Here is a 24,315-nt window from a genome sequence, read left to right on the forward strand (position 1 = left end):
TTCTGACAACCTCCAGACTCTTTTTTAGAGACTCATAGCCATATGAACTCATTTGTCCTTTCCATTTCCCCCTTACTTTAGGTCAAACAGCATTTTTAACTCCTGTTATTGTATGTAGAGAGGGATATTCTGCTGGTCCACGTTGAACCTTTAATTCAAGGTCATTTTCTAGTTACGTCATCAGCTGGTACTTGGTAGTGATCCCTCAGTGCCAGGGAGGCTCATCCCGGGTGTCATGTCCCATGCTGGGGGGAAGGCATTGCATTTACATGCTGAGTTTGGCTTCAAGACTGGTCACATTTGAGTAACATGGAGGCTGTCAGGAGGGAACTCTTAGGCACAGTGCTGCTCTAGGCCTTGTTCTTATTTCAGGTGTATAGGCTCACAAGCATAGTCATTAGTATCAGGGGCTCACTTTTGGACCCTCATTCCTTCCTGGTCCTTACTGTTGCACCTGGGGGACTACCACTGCTCCCCTAGGGACCATGACAGAGCACCCCCTGGCCAGGAACCCAGTACCCCCCCAGCTGTTGTTTTTAATTATTTCCACTATGAGTATATCCAAACATTTCCATGCACCCTGGACACATGCCCTTGTATAACTCCCTGTCAACCATATGTCCCCTGTCAATAACATCCCATACCAGTATTCCTCTGCTGCCATTGTTGAACCACTCTGTGATCCAAAACTTCCTGAAAAGTGAATCCCAATATAATGTCAGGTTCCCTTACTAGTAAAATGGAATATGGTGATGAGTTTAAAGGTTAGATCTAGAATACATATTGATTTGGAAAAATTCTACATCCTATCTTTTTCTTTTCTTTTTTCCTAATTATTGCATGTCTCTTCACAGGAGCCCTAGATCACAGTAATTCATCTATACAATATACAGTACTCCCACATATCCATTATAAAACCTTTTCCCTTCCACAGCGATAATCTTTTAACTTATTCATATCATATTTACTGAAACTGATGTACAGATATTGAGACAATAGCTTTCAAACAAGGTAACATTTGTGTTTACATTGTGTTTCATACTTTAGGCTATACAGTTTTCTAAATTTTTTAGTTATCCTATGTTTTACATTATGGTTTACATTATTAGTCTGTTGTCCCCTATATGTTTTTGGTGTAATATTACATGTTTTATATCCATCCTTGTGTACTCTTGTGAAACACTTCTTTTGCCCTCACATTTACTTTGGTTCCATCTATTCAATATCTATTTCCTCCTCCCCTTGGGCCCCACAGTGACAGTCAATCTTCATTTCTTGAGGAGCTATATTCAGCGATACTTGCAACAGTGTTGAGGGCTTGACTTGCTCAACTGCCCTAATGCCCTGGGAGCCACCCTTTCTCTTGAGAGATACAGTTCCTTCTATTTTATGGCATTAGTCCTCCCCAGGATGTGGGTCTACCTTCACTCTCATTATATGGGTCTCTACCCAATGGTACAACCCACTCTGGCAAAATGAGCATTCAGATATTCCCTAGGAGTCTGTCCTGCGTCAGATTATCCCCTTTGAGTATCTTAAACAGGTAACTTTCCTAATTATATTTTGAAAAGGTTTTCTCAGCATTTTACTTTCAACCAACACCTGACAATTTCCTATATTCGTATGTTGCCCCTTCCTCCCCCCAATTTCTTGGGCAATATTACCCATCCGCCCATCCCTAGCCCCACTCAAACCTGCAGAGCCCCACCCAAAGGTAACCCTACGCCCCCATTTTATCTCTTCCTTGTGCACATACTTACCGCCAGCTTATCATAGATTTCGCCCATATAGATGTCAGCTTACATCCTTCCTCAACCCCCTGATTTCCTGTAAGCCTATCTTCCAGTCTCTAGCTCCCTGAGGCAGCTTGCTTATTTCATATCATTGAGGTCATGAAGTATTTGTCCTTCAATTCCTGGGTTGCTTTACTCAACATAAGGTTCTCAAGATTCATCCATGTTATCACGTGTGTTTGTAGTGTATTTGTTCTTAAAGCTGAGTAGTGTTCCATTGTATGTATATACCACATTTTATTTTATTTTATTTTATTTTTAAAGATTTATTTATTTATTTATTTCTCTCCCCTTCCCCCCATCCCAGTTGTCAGTTCTCTGTGTCTATTCGCTGTGTGTTCTTCTTTGTCCGCTTCTGTTGTTGTCAGCGGCACGGGAATCTGTGTTTCTTTTTGTTGCGTCATCTTGTATCAGCTCTCCATGTGTGCAGTGCCATTCCTGGGCAGGATGCACTTTCTTTCATGCTGGGCAGCTCTCCTTACAGGGCACACTCCTTGCACATGGGGCTCCCCTACACGAGGGACACCCCTGTGTGGCAGGGCACTCCTTGCGCACATCAGCACTGCGCGTGGGCCAGCTCCACACGGGTCAAGGAGGCCCGGGGTTTGAACCGCGGACCTCCCCTGTGATAGACGGATGCCCTAACCACTGGGCCAAGTCCGCTTCCCTATACCACATTTTATTGATCCACTCATCTGTTGATGGGCATTTGGGTTGATTCCAACTTTTGGCGATAGTGAACAATGCTACTATGAACATTGGTGTGCATATATCAGTTTGTGTCCTTGTTTTCAGTTCTGCTGGGTATATACCCAGCAGTGGTATTGCTGGGTCATATGGCAAATCTATGGTTAGTTTTTTGAGAAACCGCCAAACCGTCCTCCAGAATGGTTGGATCCTTCTGCATTCCCACCAGCAGTGGATGAGTGTTCCCATTTCTTCATATCCTCTCCAGCATTTGTATTCTTCGGTTTTTTTCATAGCTGCCAATCTTATGGGAGTAAGATGGTATCTCATTGTAGTTTTGATTTGCATTTTCCTGATAGCTAAAGATTTGGAGCATTTTTTCATGTGCTTTTTAGCCTTTTGTATTTCTTCTTTGGAGAAGTGTCTGTTTAAATCTTTTTGCCATTTTTTAAATGGGTTGTTTATCTTTTTATTTTCAAGATATAGGAGTTCTTTATATATGCAAATTATAAGTCTCTTATCAGATATATGGTTGCCAAATATTTTCTCCCATTGTGTAGGTTCCCTTTTTACTTTCTTGACAAACTCCTTTGAGGTGCAGAAGGCTTTAATTTTGAGGAAGTCCCATTTATCTATTTGTTCTTTTGCTGCTCGTGGTTTTGGTGTGATGTTCATGAAGCCATTTCCTATTACAAGTTCTTGTAGATGTTTCCCTATACTGCTTTCCAAGGTCTTTATGGTCTTGGCTCTTATATTTAGGTCTTTGATCCATCTTGAGTTGATCTTTGTATAAGGTGTGAGATGGTAATCCTCTTTCATTCTTCTACATATGGATATTCAGTTCTCCAGGCACCATTTGTTGAATAGGCCATTTTCTCCCACTTGAGAGGGTTTGGTGGCTTTATTGAATATTATATGACTATATATATGAGGCTCTATATCAGAACTTTCAATTCGATTCCATTGGTCTGTGTGTCTCTCCTTATGCCAATACCATGCTGTTTTCACTACTGTAGCTTTGTCGTATGTTTTGAAATCAGGTAGTGTGAATCCTCCAATTTTGTTTTTCTTTTTCAATATGTCTTTGGCTATTCAGGGCCTCTTTCCTTTCCAAATAAATTTCATAGTTAGTTTTTCTAGTTCCTTAAAGAAGGCTGTGTTGATTTTCATTGGGATTGCATTGAATGTGTAGATCAGTTTTGGTAGGATAGACATCTTAATAATATTCAGTCTTCCTATCCATGAACAGGGAATATTCTTCCATTTATTTAGGTCTTCTTTGATTTCCTTGAACAGTCTTATATAGTTCTCGGTGTATAAGTTTTTTACATCTTTAGTTAAATTTACTCCTAAATATTTGATTTTTTTATATACTATTGTGAATGGTATTTGTTTCTTGATTTCCTCCTGATCTTGCTCATTATTGGTGTACAGAAAGGCTACTGATTTTTGCGCATTGATCTTATAACCTGCGACTTTACTAAACTCATTTATGAGTTCTAGAAGCTTTGTTGTAGATCTCTCAGGGTTTTCTATGTATAGGATCATGTCATCTGCAGATAATGAAATTTTGACTTCTTCCTATCCAATTTGAATGCCTTTTATATCTGGTTCTTGCCTCAGTGCTCGAGCAAGTACTTCTAAGACAATGTTAAATAGAAGGGGAGAGAGTGGGCATCCTTGTCTTGTTCCTGACTTTAGAGGGAAGGATTTTAGGATTTCTCCATTGTAAATGATGTTGGCTGTAGGTTTGTCATATATACTCCTTATCATGTTCAAAAAATTCCCTTGTATTCCAATCTTTTGGAGTGTTTTTATCAAGAAAGGGTGCTGTATTTTGTCAAATGCTTTTTCTGCATCTATAGATATAATCATGTGATTTTTTTCCTTCAATCTGTTTATATGGTGTATTACATTGATTGATTTTCTTATGTTGAACCATCCTTGCATACCTGGAATGAATCCCACTTGGTTGTGGTGTATAATTCGTTTAATGTGTTGTTGAACATGAGTAGCAAGTATTTTGTTAAGTATTTTTGTGTTTAGGTTCATTAGAGAAATTGGTCTGTAATTTTCCTTTCTTGTGGTTTCTTTGTTTGGCTTTGGTACTAGGGTAATGTTGGCATCATAGAAGGAGTTAGGCAACGCTCCTTCTGTTTCAATTTTTTGGAAGAGTTTCAGCAGGATTGGTTAGTTCTTTCTGGAATGTTTTGTAGAATTCACCTGTGAAGCTGTCTGGCCCTGGGCTCTTCTTAGTTGGGAGGTTTTTAATGACTGATTCTATCTCTTTACTTGTGATTGGTTTGTTGAGATGATCAATTTCTTCTTTCGTCAATACAGGCTGTTTATGTGTTTCTGGGAATTTGTCCATTTCCTCTGAATTGTCATTTTTGTTGGAATATAGTTTTTCAAAGTATCCTCTTATGATAGTCTTTATTTCTGTGGGGTCAGTGGTAATATCTCCTTTCTCATTTCTTATTTTGTGTATTTGCATCTTCTCTCTTTTTTTCTTTGTTAGTCTCACTAAAGGTTTGTCAACTTTGTTGATCTTCTCAAAAAACCAGCTCTTGGTCTTGTTTATCTTTTCAAGTGCTTTCTTATTTTCTATTTCATTTAGTTCTGCTCTTATCTTTGTTGTTTCCTTCCTTCTTCTTCCTGTTGGGTTACTTTGTTGTTTTTTTTCTAATTCCTCCAAATGCACAGTTAGTTCTTCAATTTTTGCTCTTCCTTCTTTTTTGATGTATGAATTTATGCCTATAAATTTCCCTCTCATTACTGCTTTTGCTGCATCCCATAAATTTGGTATGTTGTTTTATTATTATTATTTGTTTCAAGGTAGTCATTGATTTCTTTTGAGATTTCCTCTTTGACCCACTGTTTTTCTAAGAGTGTGCTGTTTAATTTCCATATGTTGGTGTGAAATCTGGACCTCTGGCCCTTGCAGATTTCCAGCTTCACTCCAGTGTGGTCAGAGATATTATTTTGTATGATTTCAATCTTTCTGAATTCATTCAGCCTTTCTTTGTGGCCTAGCATATGGTCTATCTTTGAGAATGATCCATGTGCACTTGAGAAAAATGTATATCCTGCTGTGTTTGGGTGTAATGATCTGTATATATCTATTAGATCCAGCTCCTCTAATATACTGTTCAAATATTTCATTTCTTTAGTGATTCTCTTTTGAGATGTTCTGTCCAGAGTTGATAGTGTTATATTAAAATCTCCCATTATAATTGTAGATGCATCTATTCTTTCACTTAATTTTTCCAGTGTTTGCCTCACGTATTTAGTGGTGCCCTTGTTAGGAGCATAAATATTTATGATTGTTTGTTCTTCTTGACAGATTGTCCCTTTCACTAATATGTAGTATCCTTCTTTGTCTCTCAGAATTGTTTCGTGTTTAAAGTCTATTTTGTCTGATATTAATATAGCTACTTCTGCCTTTTTTTGGTTATTGTTTTCTTGTAAGATTGTTTTCCAACCATTCACTTTCAGCCTCCATGAGTCTCTAGGTCTAAGATGTATCTCTTGTAGACAGCATATAGATGGGTCATATTTCCTTATCCAATGTCCCAGTCTGAATCTTTTGATAGGTGAGTTTAATCCATTGACATTCAGTGTTATTACTTTCAAGGAATTATTTGTGTTAGCCATATTTTGATTGGAGTTGTGTTTGTCATATTTTGTTTGCACTTTTTTTTTCTCTTTTTGTCTTTTTTGTTGCTCTTACACTCTCCTCCAACTCTGCTTGTCCTGTTTTTTCCTTTCTTCCTGCAGAACTCCCTTTAGAATTTCTTGAAGGGGAGGTTTCTTGTTGGCATACTCTTTCAATTTCTGTTTATCTGTCAATATTTTGAACTCTCCATCATTTTTGAATGCTAGTTTAGCTGGATAGAGTATTCTTGGTTGGAATTTTTTTCTTTTAGTACCTCTATATCATACCACTGCCTTCTTGCCTCCATGGTTTCAGATGAGAAATCAGCACTTAATCTTATGGAGCCACCCTTGTATGTGATGGTTTTCTTTTCTCTTGCTGCTTTTACAATTTTCTCTTTGTCTTGAGTGTTGGATAATTTGACAAGTATATGTCTTGGGGTGGGCCTGTTGGGGTTTATGATGATTGGCATGCGCTGTGCTTCTTGGATATGTACATCTGTCTCTTTCAGTAGATTTGGGAATTTTTCAGCCATTATTTCCTGCAACTCTCCTTCTGACCCCTTTCCCTTCTCTTCTCCTTCTGGGATGCCTATAATACGTATGTTTGTGCATTTTGCATTGTCATTCAGGTCCTTAAGTCCTAGATGGATTTTTTCTATCTTTTTATCAATCAATTCTACTATCTGTTTGATTTCTGATGTACTGTATTCCACATCACTAATTTTCTGCTCTGCCTCTTCTAATCTGCTGTTATTTGCTGGGAGTGTACTTTTGATTTCTTGAACTGTGGTGTTCATTCCCATTATATCTGTTATCTTTTTGCGTATGTCTGCAATTTCCCCTCCAAGTGTTGTCTTCATATTGTTAACCTCTTCCTTTACTTCATTAAATTTGTCTGAGATCTGTAATCACTTGTGCGAAGTTCTGCTCCCCTTCCTGGTTTTTAGTTTGTTCTTTGGATTCAGCCATGTTTTCCTAATTACTGGTTTGGTTTGTAGAAATTTGTTGCTGTCTGGTCATCATTTTATCTTGACGAGTTTAATCAGTTCCTTAGCTTCTTTGTCTAGTCTTGGGGATTAATTATCTGTTGTTTTTGCATAAGTGTTATATCTTCTCCTTGTCACTTTGTTCTTCTTATTCTAATTTCTTATTGCTGGCTGAGTTCACTTTGAAGGAAAGTATTAGGGCCAGGGAAAGGCAATTGTGTAAGCAAGGAAAATGTGTAAAGTAGTATTGGTAATAAATGTTAACAGAGTAACAATATGAGATCTGGGAGGATGGATATTAGATTCATGTAAGTTGTGTAGAGTTATAGCAGTAGGTAGAGTACCTATAATGAGGTAGTTGACTGAATATGGGAGGAATATGGTATGAATTAAAAAGCTAGTGTTTTCGTGAGAGAGGGAAAGAGAAAAGAATGGCAATAGTTTCAAGAGTGGATAACAGACAGAAAACAAAACAAAGGTATTAGAAATTAAGAGTTAGACACTTTGGGGATCAAAGAAAGGGAGGTGGAATATAGGAGAGACAGTAGATGATGGAGGATATCAAGATGTAAGGGAAAGGGGATAGTGTAGGTAGCCAAAATCAATTCACACAGAAATGAGGCAACAGAGGATGAGGAAACCCAGCAGATGTGAGGTGTTCCCTGCAGCACCTATTGTATAATTAAGATAAAATAAAATAAGAAGAAAATGAGGGACCAGAGAGAAAAAAAAAAAGACTTTGGGGGATACAATGGGAGAAAAGACTAGGAGATAATGGAATGTTAGCAATCAGGACAATAAAAAATAAAAAATAAAATTAGAAACAAAACAAAACAAAACAAAAAAGAAAAAACGCAAATGTTGAGGGTTAGGACATTCAAGGACCTCAGATGGACCTCAGGGCATGATGGATTCAGGGATGGAAAGTCTGTGATATTGCAGACTCAAGAGGTGTGAGTCTCTGGGGTGTGGGCCACCAGGGTTTAGGGGACTCAGACCTGGCAACCTCAAATCTGGTTAACAGGGAGCCTGGGAGCACTGCAGTGCAGCACAGCCTTCAGGGATCCCCGCAGCTGGGTGCCAACCCTATGGGGGAGGTCACATCCTCAAACTCTGACCTATGTGTCAGAATCCTGTAATTCACCCTCTTGGGTCTTTTCTGTGGCTGTATTACCAATTCAACTTCAGGACACCTCCTGCCCTGTGAGCCCCCGAAATGGCCACCTGGGGGTGCCTCTACACTGCAGCCAATTTAATGATGCTGCAGATCAGTAGCTAGGCCCAGGGGGAGGGACTCCAGCCAGAAACTCCGATATCAGAGTCCGAAATTGAAATTCCCACGCTTTGCAAAATATTCCCCTAATTAGCTTCCAGACATCTCCCACCCTGACAGTCCCTGAAACAACCTCTTGGTGTTGTCTCTTTACTGTGAGCAATTTAAGGCCACTGCAGATCGGCAGCCGGCCTTGGGGGGCGGGGCTCTAGCCGGAAGTGCTATTATTTGTGTCCGCAATCAAAAATTCCCCGCCTCACAATGAAACTCCCGTTTGTCTCCCCAAATCGGTCTGTGAAGGCCTCCTGACCTGTTAGACCCCCAATAGCCCACTCAGGGCTTATGAATTCCCCAGTACCGCAGAGCCTCCAGAAATTGCCGCTGCAGCGCTGGTGCCGTGGCTCCGCCCACCCCAGGAGGGAGCATGGGGCACTCAGCCCCCACCTCCATGTAATAGAGCCTCAATTTTATCTTATACACGAATTTTCTGTTACCTTCCCACCAAATCGATGTCCAGACACCTCCTGCCCTGCAAAATCCCGAAACAGCCTGGTCCCGAAGAATTTCCAAACCTGCCCAGCCGCTTCTTTGCAGGAGAGAATATCAGGTGCGCTCACTCAGCCCCCATCTTGCCCCGCCCCCGCACTTTCTTATAAAGCTGAAATCCAACTATGCTTTTGTGTTTTAAAGTTTTCTTTGATTTTGGACCAATTAGCTTTAAGAGATCTTAGGAAAAGGAAGAAAGAAATTTATTCATCAAGAATGATTGTTTCATTAAAACAAAGAAAGAATTAAGAGTTTCACTGGTTTCAGAAGTCTTTTCAAAGATTGGCCATCAGTGGCTTGCTGCCAGGCTGGGAAACTTATGGTACAATATTCCTGGGAACTGTAGTCTTAGCAGTCAAAGTAAGATTGCAATAATGATTTGCCAGGAAAATATAAAGCATGCTTATGAAATTAGAGAGTGACATTAAATTGGGAAGTGAGGTCTAACACCTTATCAGCAGGAGAATAATTTAAGATGACCTTTAAAATGAGGGGGAAACACAGAAAAAGTTAGAAGAAATATCAGTAAAGGCAATTTACAGGATGAGAAAGAGGAAGTAAAATAGTGTGTGGGGGGGTGGGAGTAAATGAGACTTGTGAGACACAAATAGGTCTGCTCATCCCTAAACTGAGACTGTGATTGAAAAGAAAACATGTTTCTGAGATGTCTAACCTAAGCAAACTTGACTAATCTCGGACTATAAAACCAACTTTCAGTCATTTATGTTAAAAACAGAATGTGGGCACAGATTACAGGCACCTTGATATTTCATCATCAAACAGTTCTGTAAATTCTTTAATTGAGGTACTCTTAATCGTCATAGGAGAGCAAAGGAGGGGTTGAAAACAGTCTGGGAGGATTAAGGAGCTTTTGCATTAATTTATTTATCCATTCAATAAATATTTATTGAGCATCTACATCATTCCAGGCATTGTGCTAGATGCTGAGGATATTGCTTTGAATGAGAAAGGCATGTCTTTGCCTTCATGGAGCTGGAAGTTTAGTGGGAAAACAGACGAGATTAAATGATGTCTTGAAAGATATGTAATGTTTGTCCAATGGAAAAGGAAGGCCAGTCCCAGCAGAGGTCCCTGTAAGTAAAATTAAAGAGTTAGGAAATTGGTAGGTGAACTCCAATAGTGTGATATGGCTTGAATTATCTGGAGTGACTTTGATAAGAAACCAATGAAATAGATTCTTCCAAAAATGTTCAGCTAAAATCTCTTAAAATTGGCTGTCATAGCTAGATTGATCTACCTATCCACCCATTCATCTGTCATCTATTATATTTACTATTCTTCCATCATCTTTCCTCACTCCTTCCTTCCCTCCCTCCCTGCCTTCCTGCCCTCTTTCTCATCTAATTATCTATCTATCTATCTATCTATCTATCTATCTATCTATCTATCTATCTATCTATCTATCTATCTATCTATCTATCTAATCTCTATCACCTATCTCCGTACAGCCTAACCTGTGCTTGGTAGGTTAAACACTGGGAGAATAACACAGGGTTCCTGACCTCAGTGGTTCTCATAATAGATCATAGCTATGACATATGCAAATGGTGTTAAATTGGGAGAAGCTGAAAGTTGGGATTAAAATGGAAGGAGCTATGCTCAGGGTTCAGTTTGAGTCCATAACATCATGAACACAGAATTCGAACTCTGTTCTAGGGATTTTGCATCCCTTGCCATCAGATGTTCAAAGACTTTATAGCAGTTTTGAGCAATTGAGCTCTACTCAGAAGTGTCGGAGCAGACAAAAGATAAGTCTGTTAAAGTGTCAAAAGATAATTGCCCTTTGGATTCCCAAAGTTTGAATAACTTTTAAGTGTTAGATTTCAGAGGGTCAGTTTAGAGGTACATTTATTACAGACTCTCACATGCCCTTCAGAAGCATTGCATATCTATTAGTCAGCTTTTTCTGCAGTCACAAACAACCTTCAAATTTCAAAGGTTTGCAGTGATAGGCATTTATTTCTCATTCATGCTTTTATAGGTTGATTGCATCTCTGCTGAACTGTGTTTGGCTCTGCTGGGTTGGGCTCCAGGCTGTGGATTAGGTTCAGGTCTGTTTCATGTATCTCTTCATTTTGGGACTAGGCTAAAGGAATAGCCATTATTCAGGGAAGGCTGTCTTCTTGGTGGAAGGCAAAATCTCAAGCAAATGGGAGAAACTTGCAATGTCCCTAAAAGTTTCTTCTTGGACATGTTATAAATCATATTTGCTCAGATTCTATTTCCAAAGCCAATCATATGATCAAAGCTGAGAAGTATACTCTTTCACATGGGGGAAGGGCCAGAGAGAGAGCATGAATGTCTGCCAATGAAGAATAGAACCTGAGAAGCGGATTTGGCTCAATGGATAGAACGTCCACCTACCACATGGGAGGTCCAGGGTTCAAATTCAGGGCCTCTTGACCCGTGTGGTGAGCTGGCCCACACACAGTACTGATGTGTGCAAGGAGTGCTGTGCCACAGAGGGGTGTCCCCCACATAGGAGAACACCCCACGCAAGGAGTGTGCCCCTTAAGAAGAGCTGCCCCATGTGAAAAAAAGCGCAACCTGCCCAGGAATGGTGCCGCACACACAGATCTGACAAGAATGCAAGTGGACACAGAACACACAGCAAACGGACACAGAGGGCAGACATCTACGGGGGTGGGGTGGGGAGAGAAATTAAAAGAATAAAACAATCTACCATAAGGTTAAGTATTTATGTATTTGTTTATAAAATCTTCTGCAGATAAACTGAAATCTCTCAGAAGTGTTGTGATCAGAAACTATTAGAAAACACTACATTTCAAGGGAAATGTTCTCACTAAGAATTTCTTTCATGCTATACTAGAAGAGTTGAGAATAGGAATGGGTTCACGGTAACGATTTGATATAATGACTTGGGGTAAGATTGCTATGTGAATAAAAATTCAAATTCAAATTCAAGATATAATAATTTGGGAGCATCCATTTGTGAGAAATATCTTGCTGTATTTAGAAAGATATGACAATACTACAAACCCAAGCAAGATTAGAGAAACTTTGGGATTTTTAAACATGGACACACACTTTTGGGGGGAAGAGTTTGGGATGGGGTGAGGGAGATGGTGAATGTTTTGTATATATGTAAAGTGTATGTAAAGCTGCATGTAATTGCTACATTACTTATACAATCTATATGTTTTGTTTGGTTGAAGAATGTATGTTCCTTACTACTGATTTTCTCCTGCAAATCCAGGTGGTTATATTGCTGTGATTTCTGTTCTAACAAGTGACAGAAGTAGTCATTTTCTCTGTGTGTGAGAGGAGCATAAATCTACCCTTCGCAATGGGACTATAAATATGGCTGTCTGAGGTATGAACTTGTGAGTTAAACTTTGTTATAGAATTATGGATTAAATGTAGAATGGCTTAAATGCAGTGTATTTTGGATGAATATTTAAAAGACTGTAGAACATTACATGGCATAATGAAAAAGTGTCACATGCTCCATTCCTTCTTGCACTTTTATGCTGATATTAGGTGGCGTTCCTTGTGTGCAATGATGAGTAATTTAGATTATTATTCACACTTCTGCAGCTTCTGTGAGTACCACTTAAAACTGAGCCATTGAACAATTTCAAAAGACTTAGAGATCAAATGAACCTCTCTAATTAAGAAGCATCCCTGTGTGCCACACTCAGAGAGATGCACAGTTCAGAATAAGAGAGCCCATCTTGTTTTGTGCATCAGATGAGTTCTGTTGTTAAACACTGATGTTGTAAAACATTTCTGTTGAAAACTCTATGTGGCAATATTCTTGGAGCCACTAAGATTTTGTTAAGGTGAAAGAATAAAAACTAGTAAAGAAGTTCAATATTATAGCTAATATGAGAAAGTAAAGCCCTAATTAAGAAATTTATTCTGAGGTCATTGGGGTCCACTTGCTTCCCTTATTTCCTCCTCCATTGTAATGTTTAAGGTCTTTGCAACGGCAATTAAAAGGAAACCTGGGGTTGCATCTACTTTGGCTGTCTCTGGGGTCTTGCTGGTAAAATATCAGCTGGAGGTCTGATAACTAGGTGAGTTATTTCTTTTAGAAGAACTAGGAATCAAACCAGGGACCTTGTATAAGTAAAGCAGGAAATTCTCCACTGAGCTAAACTTGCTATGGAGACCCACAGGTTCTATGGTCATGGCAGATGGCTCTGGAGTTCAGTGCCATGTCAGTGGGCCCTACTTTGGAATTTGTGTTCCTCAGTGTGATGGAGTTGGACTCAGATGTGACCTTTCTACACATGCCTCTTCTGTCTCTTTTACTAAACCTATGGTTGGTGCTAGTGTTGATGTATACTCAGAAGACTTGAATCTCTGGACTGGCCATGTGCCAGCTGGGTCCTGAGGCTCAGCAGAGTTGCAACACCTACTCTCCGGTTCATTGGACTTACCCAGGTCAGCTAACAGGAAGGTGAAGATGGTCAACCACCACACCGGGGAACTGAGAATGCCTACAACTGCAAGCAGGAGGATCACATCCATCACCCATGTGGAACCTAAGCCCCCCTCTCGATACAGAGATTGAGTGGACATCACTATCCCAGGGTCCACAGGATGGAGGAATAAAATATGGATTAGAGTGAACTTACTGGTATTCTACTATAGAACTATTGTGACTATTAATGGAAGAAACTGTAGCATTGATGTGGAGAAAGTGGCTACAGTAGTTGCTGAGGGCAGGGAGAGGGAAGAAGAGATGTGATGTGGGTGCATATTTGGGACTTGGTGTTGTCCTAAATGATATTGCAGGGACAGATGCTGAACATTGTATATCCTGCCATAACCCACTGAATGTACTGGGGGAGAGTGTAAACTACAGTGTAAACTGTTATCCATGCAGTGTATCAGTGCTCCAAAATGTATTCACCAAATGTAATGAATGGGCCACAATGATGAAAGAGGTTGTTGATGTGGGAGGAGTAGGGTGAAGGAGGGTGGGGGGTATATAGGAACCTCTTATATTTTTTGAATGTAACATTTTTTTGTGATCTATTAACTTAAAAAAAGATAATTAAAAAATAAAATAAATTTTAAAAAAAGAGGAAACCTAATTCAATCCATTAGAAAATTCAGTATTTCACCTAACAGGTGGTTGAGAGGTAGGATGGGTGCTGGTCATGAGGGGAACAGGGTCCTAGTTTTATTTCTCTGCTATTCTCTTGGCTCTTCCCTCTTCTTAGTATTGTTTTTATTCTCAGAGTGGCTACTTTCATTGTATTAAGTTGGCTGCAAGCAACATCCAAGGAAATATGCTTTCTCGATTATGTCTAAAAGAAAATAACTCTCCTCAAATGTGTCAGAGACTTTAGTTGTTACCCAATATCAATCCTTTCTTCTTATATATGAATAGAAATTTAAGCCAGAAGCATGGTTTTCCAACTGGAGACCACATTTTCTAGCAGCCAATGCATTTGGATGTAGCTAGGTGACTCAAGTTCTTGATAGTTGTACACGATGGAAGCAATATGCACAATTTCTGGTTCTAATCTGAAAGACAAGGAGATGTCATCCCCTTTTCCCTTAGCACTGGATTTGAAAGCTTGTAGGAGGGCTTAGACCATGTCTTAGTTTCCTGGCTGCTAAAACAAGTACTCTACAATGGGTTAGCTCACACATGTTTTGAGGCTAGGAGAAATCTAAAATTTTGGCATCAGCAAGGTGATGTTTTCTCTCTGAAGACTGTGGTATTCTGGGGCTGGTTGCAGGCAATCCTTGGATCTGTCACATGGCAATGGATGTGGCATCATCTTCTCCTGACTTTCCTTGTTCCATTTTCTTTCATATTCTTCCTATAGCTTCCTCTCTCTTATTCTGTTTCTAAAGGACTCCAGTAACAGAGATTAAAGTCCAAGCTGATTCAGGCGGCCACACCTTAACTAAAAATTACATCTCTTCTAAAGGTCCTATTTACAATGGGTTCACACCAACAAGAAAGAATTAAGATTAAGAACAAGGACAAGCTTTATTCCCCAATGGGGTATATAATTTAACCTATCACAGACCATGAAATAGGAGTTGGGTATTGAAAAGGGCAGAGCAATAAGGTAAAAGAAGCTGGGACATCTGACAGCTTCATGGAATAGAGTGACCTTATCAACCTGATTTTTATATGAGAGAGTAATAAACTGTCATTTTTAGCTTCGAGTTTTTGTGAGTTATATTTCTGAACTGATATCCTCACAAATAGAAGTGTGGAATAAAATTCACTCTTCAGGCTTCCTATATCACTTTAGATCACGTGCGCATCTATGGGCTGGAAATGACCTCCAGGGTGACTGTGGAGTGTGCCATTTGGATTAAACCTAGGTTCCTGAATCAGTCATTGGCCATAGGGTGGGACTGCAATGGTTGGTTAAGATCAATCAGGACTTACTCCTGAAGGAGGGTTTCATGGAGCAGGGGATGAGTTCATGTTGGGGAACAATGGGATCACATTAGGAAAAAGTCAGGAATAATTGATCCAACAATATTCATTAGAACCATGCCTCTCCTCATTGAAATGTCTAGTAGACGGTTAGCTGAGAAAATAAAAGTTGATTAGTTTAGTCCACTCTTAAGACATAGTCCTGGGACTTTCTTCTTCTCAGAGTGCCTAAGCAGGAGAGTATAACCTAAAGGAGGGTGGGATTTAATATTTAGCATATTTCCTTTCATTTATCCACTTCTTTACTAACACATGTATGTGTGAATGTATGTTTGCATTTGGATCTTGAGGGCATACTGCTGGGAACGGGCAAGGCTCTCCTGCTTTTAGACCCTATACCTGAAGATGGCTTGTTTGATTTGTTAGCTGAGATTTGCTTGGAATTGTCTCCACAAGGCTACAGGAATATAAAAAAGATAAACAAGTTAATCACTCCAATAATAGCCTAACTACTTCAAAAGCCTAACAAACGCCCAACTACCCATTAGTACTATCACTACCTGCTCCTTCTGTTAGAGGGTTAGGTGGAGGAGGATGTCACCTGCACTGCATAATTTTACCCATGGCTGGTATCATACATACTGCCAGAAACCCTCTTGAGCTACTCAGCTGGCTATGCCTCTGACCAAGACGTTAATATTGCATAATTTATTAAAGACAGGACTGAAGAATTTAAGTAGATTATTGACTGCATTGGTTGTCTCTGAAGAAGAAAATACAGAAAATAGGCCAGGGGCTCTGCATTAAATTGTTTGGTTAATTCAATGCTGAGAAAGCCACTACTTGCACAGAAGTGAAGTGTTTGGGCTCTAGGATCCAAATGATGATGTTAGAACTCTGCCTCCTCTACTGACAAGTTTTGTGAATGTGGATAATTAGTTTATCTCTCTAAATCACAGCTTCCTCACTGATAAAAGGTAATGATGATAGTGATGTGGGTGACTGGGGTGTAAACAAGGAAACACTTACGATATTTAGCACAGAACCTGTTATATAGTAGAAACTAAATTAGTCTGTTGAACCTCACCTCTCTCCCAGCTCCATTTCCAGGGATTTATTCACTTTGAAGAATACTGACGTGACATTCAAAAGAGATTATATTTTCTCTCATAAGACTGGGACTCCAGTTTTGCTGCCTACCACCTCATCAACCCATCAACCACCCTGACTGGAGCTTTCCTTATCCCTGAATCCATTCAAGAAGAAGTTAGCCATGTGTGTGCATGCGCACACACACATACACATCCCTTTAAAAGGGATCAATTTTGAGGCCATTAGAAACAATTATCAACTGGTTTAACTGCAGCCTGCCACCAGCTGAGCAACATTTATCTTAGATGACATTTTAACTGAGGTCTCTGAGCAGAAAACACTTCAATGACTCTACATGCAGGGATTAGATGGCAGGGACTGGAGGCAGCCCTGCTAATGAGCCAGTTGATTCCAGTTTACAAATAAGGAAATGCTCCTAAATACTACACATGTCTGAAAATTTAATCAGATGCTCCCCAGTGACGGCTAATTCTGTTTCTAAGCAGAGGGTGAACAATTATTTATCAGGATTTGATTGATAAATATCAAAGTTTGATATTTAGGAATGATAGGTTGGAATAGGTAGTTGCTTAGAATCAGAGATGCCTTGCTTATGTCTCTCTCTCTCTCTCTCTCTCTCTCTCTCTCTCTCCACCTCCCCCCCCCCCGCCCCTCCCACCAGTTGTCTGCTCTCTGTGTCCATTCTCTGGGTGTTCTTCTGTGACGGCTTCTATCCTTATCAGAGGCACCAGGAATCTGTGTTTCTTTCTGTTGCATCATCTTTTTGTGTCAGCTCTCCTTAGTGTGCGGTGCCATTCCTGGGCAGGCTGCACTTTCTTTTGCGCTGGGCCGCTCTCCTTACGGGGCGCACTCCTTGTGCATGGGGTTCCCCTATATGGGGAACACCCCTGCGTGGCAGGGCACTCCTTGCACGCATCAGCACTGCGCATGGGCCAGCTCCACACGGGTCAAGGAGGCCCGAGGTTTGAACCTCAGACCTCCCATGTGGTAGGCAGATGTCCTATCCATTGGGCCAAATCTGCTTCTGCCTATGTCTTTAATTCCTAGTCTTGTCAACATAAAACATGGCTTTTATTTAAAATGTGATCTATCAACAAACAATTACAACTCTCCACTTGGGAAGTTGTCAGTGCCAGTCAGAAGGTGTAATTCCTCAGAAAAACCATCCGTTAAAACTACTTACTCACTCAAAGACAAAGCTAAATCACCCTGAAGATACAATTATTTGAAGTAATCATTGAAAAGGACCTTAATATGACAGTAAAAAACAAATAAAAATTAATGAGGCCAAGTGAAAGGTAAACACACTTAGAAATACTTTAAAATTTCATGCATTTACCTGCAAAACAAGGCAATTACAGGACTTTTGACTTTTTAATTATCTGTTGCAACATATTTTAACTTTAATGTTCTGTAGAGTCTTAGATGAAATTGTTTTAATTGAGGCCAACTCAATTTTTGATTATTATTTATAATTAGGTGGAATTTTTCCTTAATGTAATTTTGCTAAAGCCTTCAAAACAGCTAAAGGAAAAGCTAGCTGTATATGCAATAAATAGTTATTTACACAATCCTATTTTCTCATCTAATGAATTTAGTAATAAAAATAAAGGGGAGGAAGGGAGCACATTTTCTGGCTTTGAGGGGAAACAGCGACAGCCCCTTCCAGGGATCAAAGCGGCCCCCTTTTTCCTGCTTCCTGCTTTTCGTCTTCTGTTCTGTCTCTTCCAGAGATAGTCTAATAGGGAGCAGGATTTGCCAAGGAAGTGGGGGCTGAAGTGTCTGCTCCAGGCTTTTGTAAAATACAGACTCACACTCACCAGGAGCCAGGCTGGAAGAACTTTCTTCTAAATCAGAGGCAGGAGGTCAGGGCAGGAAACAATGACAATGGACATTCAGGGTAGGTTTGTAAAGCACCTACTCTTTTTTTTTTTGAGAGTCGTGTGGTTTTAAAAATTTTTATTCCAGTAACATATAAACAACCCCAAATTTCCCATTTTAACCATATTCAAATGTAAAATTCAGTGCACTACAATCACCACCATCCAATAAGAAAAATCCTCTATCACCCCAAACAGAAATTTGTAGCCACTAAGCATTAACTCCCTATAACTACCCTATTATCAGGACTTCATTCCTTTTATGGCTGAATAGAATGCCATCGTATGGATATACCACATTCATGTGTTGATGGACACTTGGGTTGTTTCCACCTTTTGGCAACTGTGAATAATGCCACTAGGAACATTGGTGTTCAAATATCTGTTCGAGTCCCGGCTTTCAATTCTTTTGGGTATATAACTAGAAGTGGGATTGCTGGGTCATATGGTAATTCTACACTTAACTTTCTGGAGAACTACCAAACTGTTTTCTATATTGACTGCTCCATTTTACATTGCCACCAGCAATGAATGAGAGTTTATATTTCCCCACATTCTCTCCAACCCTTGTAATTTTCTTTTTGTAAAATAGTAACCATTCTAGTGGATGAGAAATGGTATCTAATAGTAGTTTAGATTTGCTTCTCCCTAATGGCTAATGATGTTGATCATGTTTTCGTGTGCTTCTTGACTATTAGTAAATATTCTTTGGAAAAATGCCTTTTCAGTTATTTCCCCCATTTTGCAATTTGTTTTTTTTTTGTTGTTGTTGTTATGTTGTAGGGTTTTTAAAATATACTTTTGATATTAAACCCTTATCAGATATGTGGTTTCCAAATATTCTCTTTCATTGTGTAGGTTAACTGTTTACTTTCATAATGAAGTCCTTTGATGCACAAAATTTCTTTCTGATAAATTTGCAGGGTTGGTGGATCACATGGCAATTCTATGCTTAGCTTCCTGAGGAATTGCCAAATTGTCTTCCACAGAGGCTGCACCATTTTACATTCCCACCAACAGTGAAGGAGTGTTATTATTTCTCCACATCCTCTCCAACATATGTAGCTTTCTATTTTTTAAATAATAGACATGCTAGTGGGTGTAAAATGATATCCGATTGTGGTCTGATTTGCATTTCCCTAAAAGCTAGTGATGTTCAGGATCTTTTCATGTGCTTTTAGCCATTCATATTTCTCTTTGGAAAAATATCTATTCAAGTCTCTTGATCATTTTTTAATTAGGTTGTTTTTCTTTTATTGTTGAGTTGTAGGATTTCTTTATATATTCTGGATATTAAACCCTTATTGGATATGTGGTTTTCAAATATTTTCTCCCATTGAGTAGGCTGTCTTTGCACTTTCTTGACAAAGTCTTTTGAAGCACAAAAACATTAAATTTTGAGGAGGTCCATTTTATCTATTTTGTGTTTCATTGCTTGTGCTTTGGGTATAAAGTCTAAGAAAGAATTTCCTAACACAGGATCTGAGGATACTTCCCTGTATTTCCTTCTAGGAGTTTTAAGGTCCTGGTTCTTATATTGAGGTCTTTGTTTATTTTGTTAAACAATTCTATTTTATTAATATATATTAATAAAGCATAGAATTTATACAAATTGTACTATCAATTGTATTTGGTATTATCACATAGTTGTGCATTTATCACTTCAATCATTATTAGAGTATTTTTATTATTTCAATAATAATAAAAAACAGACAAATGAAAAAATTCTTCCCCTTTCAATCTTTCTATGTGTCTCCTACTGTACATAGACACTATTTCTGCATATTCTTGCACAATTATTTATTTATTTATTAAGTAGGTTTACTGAGGTCTATTCACATACCATACATGTATGTATAACAAATGGCTTTTAGTATTACAACAATGTTGTGCATTCATCACCAGAAAAAATTTTTAGAACTATTTCATTACTCCAAAAAGAAAAACTCCACACCCCATAGCAGTCCTTCCCCAGCCTTATACAACCACTAATCTGATTTTGTCTTTATAAATTGATTTATATTTACATTTTATATAAATGGAAACATACAATATGTAGTGCTTTGTGTCTGGTTTCTCTTTTGTCTGATATTAACATCTCGTAGTATTAACATACATTTGTTCAGTTTCAAAGAAAAAGGTCTTATATCTGCAATTTACCCATATTCATATTTCACATGCAGATTCACTGAGCTATAGAGTCCCATGTTATATTTTTTTAGCTTTCCTTTTGGTAACATATGTGATCTTAGACTTCTTTAAACCACTTTCATACTCACATAATAGTACTGCTAGTTCCAAACATGACGTTGGGCTTTCACCTTTCTACTCATTTCCAAAATTAACACATATGCTTTACACCAATTCTGCAAAGTTAACTCAACTTTCAATTCTCTAACCTCATTCTATTTTTTTAGTGACCTATATTCAAGTTATTAAGTCCATCAGATTACACAATATATTTAGTTCATAATAACACAATCATACAATATTTGTCCTTTCATGTCTGGCTTGCTTCACTCAACATAATGTCCTCCAGGTTCATCCATGTTGTTATATGTTTTACAACTTCATATTTTCTTATAGCTGCATAATATTCCATTGTGTGTGTAGAAGTTTGAGATTATTTATGAATCCCAAAAAGAGAAAGATTATGTTTGTAAACTAATCTGTTCCTCTAGGTGTGATACCCTTTGATTGTATTAAATCTAGTAAGGGGGAAATGGACTTGGCCCAGTGGCTAGGGCGTTTGTCTACCACATGGGAGGTCCGCGGTTCAAACCCCGGGCCTCCTTGACCCACTTGGAGCTGGCCCACGCGCAGTGCTGATGCGAGCAAGGAGTGCCCTGCCAAGCAGGGGTGTCCCCATGTAGGGGAGCCCCACGTGCAATAAGTGCACCCCGTAAGGAGAGCCGCCCAGTGTGAAAGAAAGTGCAGCCTGCCCAGGAATGGTGCTGCACACACGTAGAGCTGATACACAAGATGATGTAACAAAAAGAAAAACAGATTCCCGTGCTACTGACAACAACAGAAGCGGACCAAGAAACAAGACACAGCAAATAGACACAGAGAACAGGCAACTGGGGTCGGGGGGAAGGGGAGAGAAATAAATAAATAAATAAATCTTAAAAAAAATAAATCTAGTAAGGGTCCTCTGATTATGTTTACTTGATAAAATCAATTTAGGGCTTCCAATGGTCTATGTCAGTAAGGCTTAACTCAGTTTGAGTCTCCACCCCTTTGGTGGGCCAATATAAATGGACATTCACTCAAGAAGATACACAGGAAGAGAGGACTCTGTAGATGCCAGAGGAGAGAATTTTGTCATGTGACAGAAAGGAAAAGGCTCAAACAGCTAAAGCCTGGGGAGAGATGAACCATTTGCCTGATAGTCTACAGAGGAAAAACCAGGCAGAGATTGTCTTCCAAACTGGCTTTAGGGAGAAAGTACCTCTTATGGTACCTTGAGTTGGACTTTCCACAGCATTGTAACTGTAAGTTTTTACCCCAAATAAATACGCTTTATAAAAGGAAACAGATTTCTGGTACTTTGCATCAGCAACTCCTTTGGCAGACTAATACAGTATAAATACACCACAGTTTGTTTATCCATTCATTGGTTGATATACATCTGGGTTGAATCCAAATTCTGGCAATCATAAGTAACACTGCTATCAACATGGGTGTGCAGATGTCTGTTCATGTCACAGCTTTCAGTTCTTCTGGGTATATACTGAGGAGTGGTATTGCCAGGTCACATGGAGCATCTATATTCACCTTGTTTAGGAACTGCCAAACAGTCCTCCACAATGGCTATAGCATTTTGCTTTCACGCCAACTGTGATTAAGTGTTCCTATTTCTCCACATCCTCTCCAACACTTATAGTTCTCCATCTTTTTAATAATGGCCATCCTAATAGGTGTGAAATGATATCTATCTCATTGTAGCTTTGATTTGCATTTTAATAATCGCCAGTGAAGCTGAATGTTTTCTCATGGTTTTTTTTTTTTTTGCAATTTGCATTTCTTCTTTGGATAAATGTCTGTTCAAGTCTTTTGCCCATTGTTTTAATTGAGTCATTTGTCTTTTTATTGCTAATTTGTAGCATCTCTATATATCATGGATATTAAAACTTTAGCAGATGTGTGATTTCCAAATGTTTCCTCCCTTACAGTTGGTTGCCTTTTCACCTTTTTGACAAAGTCCTGTGAGGCACAAAAGTTTAATTTCGAGGAGGTCAATTTATCTATTTTTCCTTTGTTGCTTGTGCTTTGGGTGTAAGGTCCAAGAAACTACCATCTACTACAAGATCTTGAAGATGTTTCCCTACATTTTCTTCTGGAAGTTTTATGGTCCTAACTTCTACATTTTTATATTTAGTTTTTTGAAACATTTTGAGCTGATTCTTTTTTTTTTTATTGCTTTCAGCAGCTTTTATTTACTTTTTAAATTAAATACTTTAAAAATATTTTAAAAGATACTTAGATTACATAAATGTTACATAAAAATGTAGGGGACTCCCATATGTCTCACTCCCTATCCCTTCTACACTTTCTTACATTAACAACATCCTTCATTAGTGTGGTACATTTGTTAGAATTGATGAACACATATTGGAGCATTGCCACTAAGTGTGGATTATAGTTTACCTTATGGTATAAACTCTATCCTGCACAATTTTGTAAGTTATGACAAGATATATAATGGCCTATATCTGTCATTGCAACATCATTCAGGACAATTCCAGTGTTCTGAAAATGCCCCCATATTACACCAATTTTCCCCTTCCCCTCCCCTCAGAACCTTTGGTGGCCACTGCCTCCACATCAATGATAAAAGTTTTTCCATTGCAAGAATATCAATGTCTGTAGTAGAATAACAGCAAATCTACTCTAGTCCATCATTCATTCCCCAATCCTGAGGATTCTGGGATGGTGATGCCCACTCCACCCCTAACTGAGAGGCAGTTTAGATCCCCTGGGGCAGATTGATGGGACTATCTTGTTTGCAGTTGTGGACACTGCCAATCATCATTTCCTTGATAGTTGTCCTGGGTGAGTCCAATGAACTGGAGAGTAGGTGCTGGAAGTCTTGAGATTCAGGGCCCAACTGGCACATGGACAGCCCAAAGATTTAAGTCTCTTGGACATAGACTTATCAACTCCAGTAATATGTTCCTATATAAGTTGCAGAAGAGCCATGCACAGGGAAATCACAACTGAGTTCAACTCTGTCACACTGGGGAACATAAATTCCAAAGTAGGGCCCAGTGGCAGTGTGCCAAACTCCTGAGCTGTATGCTCTGCCCATAGTGTCTGGATGTCTCTAGAGCCCTTAGAAGACCCACTATTTGAGGCAATATTTACTGTGGCAATCAATGAAATCTTGCTGAGACCTGCATAAATATAACCTCTGGAATGACCTCCCAACTCACTTTGAAGTTTGTTAGCTGTATAAATGCATCTGTCTTTCCCCTTTCCCCTTTCGGTCAAGATCCTTTTCCAGTGGCATTGCTAGTTGGTTTTTGGTAGTAATTCCTTGGAACCAGGAAGGCTCATCCCTGGGATTCATGTCCCATGCTGGGGCAGGGGGGAAGGTAATGTATTTATATGCTAACTTTGGCTTAGAGAAAGGCCATGTCTGGGCAAAAAGAAGGTTTTCAGAAGGTAACTCTTAGACAGCCTATAATACTAGTGTTCATTTCAAAAGTAAAGGTTCATAAGTACAGTCATCAATATAACAAGGGCCCATCAATGGTCCATCCTCCTTCACTAGTCACTGCCCCTTGATTCAGGGGATTCTTGCTTTCCCATTAGAGAATGTGGCAGAACTCCCTAGAATGAGAATTAGATAAATTTTCGGTTATTGTGTGGATCAGCACTCACTGTGAAAATGCTCCATGAACACTTGAACTCTTTCATATGCCTTATAGGTATGCCCCAGATGAACCTTCTCCCATGTATCCTCCATCACTGACAC

Source organism: Dasypus novemcinctus, chromosome 4 (genome assembly GCF_030445035.2).
Source record: "Dasypus novemcinctus isolate mDasNov1 chromosome 4, mDasNov1.1.hap2, whole genome shotgun sequence".
Classification (NCBI taxonomy): Eukaryota; Metazoa; Chordata; class Mammalia; order Cingulata; family Dasypodidae; genus Dasypus; species Dasypus novemcinctus.